The sequence below is a fragment of the Octopus bimaculoides genome, chromosome 13, assembly GCF_001194135.2.
Source record: "Octopus bimaculoides isolate UCB-OBI-ISO-001 chromosome 13, ASM119413v2, whole genome shotgun sequence".
NCBI classification, from domain to species: Eukaryota; Metazoa; Mollusca; class Cephalopoda; order Octopoda; family Octopodidae; genus Octopus; species Octopus bimaculoides.
Window position 1 is genome coordinate 26347936 of NC_068993.1, and position 4575 is coordinate 26352510.

A 4575-nucleotide genomic window follows, 5' to 3' on the forward strand; every position below is an offset into this window, starting at 1 on the left:
GGCACATAAAAGACACCATTTCGAGCGTGGCCGTTTTCGTGCGGGTGACACGTAAAAGCACCCACTACACTCTCTGAGTGGTTGGCGTTAGGAAGGGCATCCAGCTGTAGAAACTCTGCTAAATCAGACTGGAGCCTGGTGTTGCCATCCGGTTTCACCAGTCCTCAGTCAAATCGTCCAACCCATGCTAGCATGGAAAGCGGACGTTAAACGATGATGATGATGATATATATATATATAATAAATGGAAAAATTGTATGTTAAATAAACATATGACATAGCATATACTGAGTGTACAACGAGATGGGAGACAGACGCAGAAGGTCCCTAATTTTTCATCAGTTATCAACCAATTGGTAATACTCAGTTTCACACCATTAATGTATACTTATTTTTATATCTTTTACTTGTTTCAGTCATTAGAAAGCGGCCATGCTGGGGCACCACCTTAAAGAGGTTTTAGTGAAATGAATCAACCCCACTGCTTATTTTTTTTAAGCCTGGTACTTATTCTACTGATCTCTATTGCTGAACCACTAAGTTACATGGATGTAAACACACCAACACCAGTTGTCAAGTGGGAATGGGAGACAAACACTGACACAAAGATACATATACATACACATGTACAAAACACACACATGCACACACAAACACACACACAAGCACACATACACGCATACAAACATACATATAGATAGATTCATAGAATGAGTTTCTTTCAGTTTCTACCTACCAAATCCACTCACAAGGCTTTGGTCAGCCTGAGGATGTAGAAGACATTTGCACAAGGTGCCATGCAATAGGAGTGAACCCAGAACCATGCAGTTGGGAAGCAAGCTTTTTACCAGACAGACATGCCTGCACTTATATCCATATCTTGGTCTGTGTGCATGTTTCTACATGTATGTGGGTGTTGTATGCACAAACAAATTTAGAAAATACATCAAATAAAAATAATAATATCAAAGAGTTTCAAGGTTAAAGATTTGAAGAACAAATCTAAGAAGAATAGTTTGTCTCCAAGAATTGATGTTCGGTGAAAGTGTCATAGAATCTGACATTTTAAATAAAATTGAGTAGAACAAGTCCCACAAAATTTAACAATTTCAAATTGTCTGAATGTCGATGTCACTCATGCTAATGATGGATGTACATATGTATGTATATATATGGTGGTTGTCTACTCTTTATGCAGAGTATTGTCATCATCTAATATACATATTTCCATGGTTGCATGAATCAGACAGAATTTGTTGAAGCAGATTTGCTAGGGCCAGATACCCTTCCAGTAGCCAACACTTACCTATTTCTAAGCAAGGTAATATTTAAGTACATGTTTCTAGTATTTATGTGCTTCAGGAATGATGCATGAGAGAGAAACCAATCATTAAAGACATGCTTGTTGAACCAAGATTTCTTGGAACGGTAATAATGTACTGTTAACAGCTCTCTAAACTTCATGAGCATGCTAACCTCTCCTCTACTACCAAATCTAGAATATGTAACTCAATGCCATAACACATTCTTTATATACATACCATTCTTAAAATGTTGGGTATTCTGGGCAGTGACTGCCAATTCAACCCAGTTTCATTTCCACAATACATTTGAGTAAATATTTGCAGTTCAGACATAAAATAGGAACAGGCATGGTTGTGTGGTAAGAAGTTTGCTTCCCAACCACATGGTTCTGGGTTCAGTCCCACTACGTGGTACCTTGGGCAAGTGCTTTCTACTATGGCCTTGGGCTGACCAAAGCCTTGTGAGTAGATTTGGTAAAAATTAACTGAAGCTTGCCGTGTGTGTGTGTGTGTGTGTGTGTGTCTTTGTGGCAGTGTTTTTCCCCCACCACCACTTGACAAATGGTGTTGGTGTGTTTATGTCCCCAGAACTTAGCATTTCAGCAAAAGAGACCAATACCAGGCTTAAAAAGAAATAAATATTGGGATCAATTCATTTGATTAAAACTTCTTCAAAGTGTTTCCCCAGCATGGCCACAGCCTAATGACTGAAACAAGTAAAAGAATAATTGAATAAAATATCATTTAACTTCTTGAATGATTTGACTTCCGCATTGAGGAATTGTCTGTTTCACCATTGATAATCATATTACCCATTCTTTAGTAATTTCTAAATTGTCATAACTCTTGTCACTGGTTTTTAACTTTTTGATACCCATATACTTAGTTTCCTTGATAGCAGCAATTTTCAGTTTATACACAAGATGAAAGGATCACCGATGGATAAACCCCATCCATACTACCATCTCGAGAATTAAATCTTTTGCAACTCTCAAACACTTTGACTAAATGACAATGATTTAGAATTTGCAGGGAGTTTTTCCTAAGTTTTGCATTTTGTCTGAAACTTCGCTTTCTTAACAACTGCTGCATTATTTCTTAACAAAGGACAGAAGAAAATTAATTTCCCATTAAGATCTATTATTATATTATTGGCTGAGATTAATATCTACCTTGGTGTACAATGCTCACCTGATTCTAACTCAGGTTTTATTTGGTTTATCCAGTATCTGACTTAATGAGGTGCAGTTTAATAAAGGTTCACTAAGTATCTAATAATAATGATGATGGCCATTCCCACTGATTTCAATGTACAACTGTTAGAAGGAAAAGATTAAAGATAAATAAAAAAAGAGAAAGAATTAAAAAACTATATCTAATTGCAATGAATGTGTGAATGTAATTTGAATCCAGGTATGGATTTTGTTACATCACAATGGGGGCAATGATGATTTTGATTTTGCCTGGGATTGGATAAATGTGTTTAATGACTGCAGGATATAATTCTTTCATTGTTCTGTTTCTTCAACTCAAATTGTTTAGATACATCATCACACATTTTATGCCATGCAGGTTGATCTAGGTAGTAACTTTCCCAGATGTTACATTTAGTATAGGGATTTTAGTGATTCCTTTAACTTATCCTTATACCTTAACTGAGGTCTTCCTTTACTGTGAAATCCCTCTAATAATAATAATAGTCCTTTCTACTAATAGGTACAGAGCTTGAGATTTTTTTTTTTTTTTTTTGATTACATCGACCTAGTGCTCAACTAGAACTTATTTCATCAACCCAAAAGGATGAAACACAAAGTCAACCTTGGTGGAATTTGTAATCAAAATGTAAAGACAGACAAAAATATTTTAATGTTTTTTAAATTATTTTCAAATGAATACTATTCCAAAAATTTTTTGGCATATATAAAAAATATTTTAAAGAGAAAACGGCTTTAAAAATATGGCAAATATTTCGTAAAAGACCTGTTCCTAACCTTGGCATGAAATAATTTTTTTTCCATAGGTTTTTTTTCCATAGGGGAAGATTCATAAATTTTCAAAGATTTTTGTTCACAAAATGCTTCCCCCATCATTTGACAGGATATGATAATAAAAAATTTGAAAATTCCTCTTCAACACCGAGAAAATCCAACTTATGTGGGTGTGCTATTTGGAAAGTTTGCCAAAGCAGTTTATTGAGAAAATAACCTGGCAACAACGGGATACTCAGCAAGTTTGGGGGGGGGGCGTGTATATATATACACACACATGTGCACACACATACATACGCACACATATGCACACTCACACACACACATACTGATGTATATATAACATTTTCAAATCTTAATTGCAGACATACATACATCCATCCATACAGACAAACAAGCAGGCAGAGAGAGACATGCATAGATAAACATTCAATTCAATCTGTCAAGATTAACTGGATAATTTATATTTATGTTTATATATCTTTCTGTGTGGTAATTTGAGATTTAGATCCATAGCTGGGTTTCACACAGACACATTGAATTTATCAGTGGTAAGGGGTGGGATGGAAAGCAGGCAGCCATTGAACACATGACAAATACAGTTAGAATAGAAGGACATATATTAGGAGAATCTATGCAGTTTTACAAGAGGCTTTGTGATGATACACAAATGGTCCCCATACACACAAATACCTATACATACACATGTACACACATAACATATATATAAATCTATCTATCTAACTAGCTTGCTATAAATATATATATATATACACACACGCACACACGTATGAATTGAGGATATAATCATTAAAATGATTATATTAGTGGCTAGCATATAAAAACCACCATATTGGTAAAATTAATTTTACTGATATGTTTATATATAAATATACATATGTATATATATAATATGTATATATATATATATATAAATTTCAACTATATATGTAGTTGAAATTTATAGAAAACAAAAGATGAAGACAGGTGTATAAACAACAAGCAAGTGTATTAGTTTGATGCTCAGGAAAAATGAAAACATCTTTTACATTTTGAGCCTACACTCTTCAGTAGAAAGGAATAAGAGAAAATAAACAGAGAGAGAATGAAAAAAACTTGTAGATTTCAGCGGTCAAACCCGGTGATCCTGAATGAACTTCCTACTCTTTGGACTTGCATATCTGAACCACTTCCTGAACTTTCAGCTTCTCCTCATTCACATACCAGCAGTCCACCCAGATTACCACTGGATTTAAATATATATATATATATATATATATATA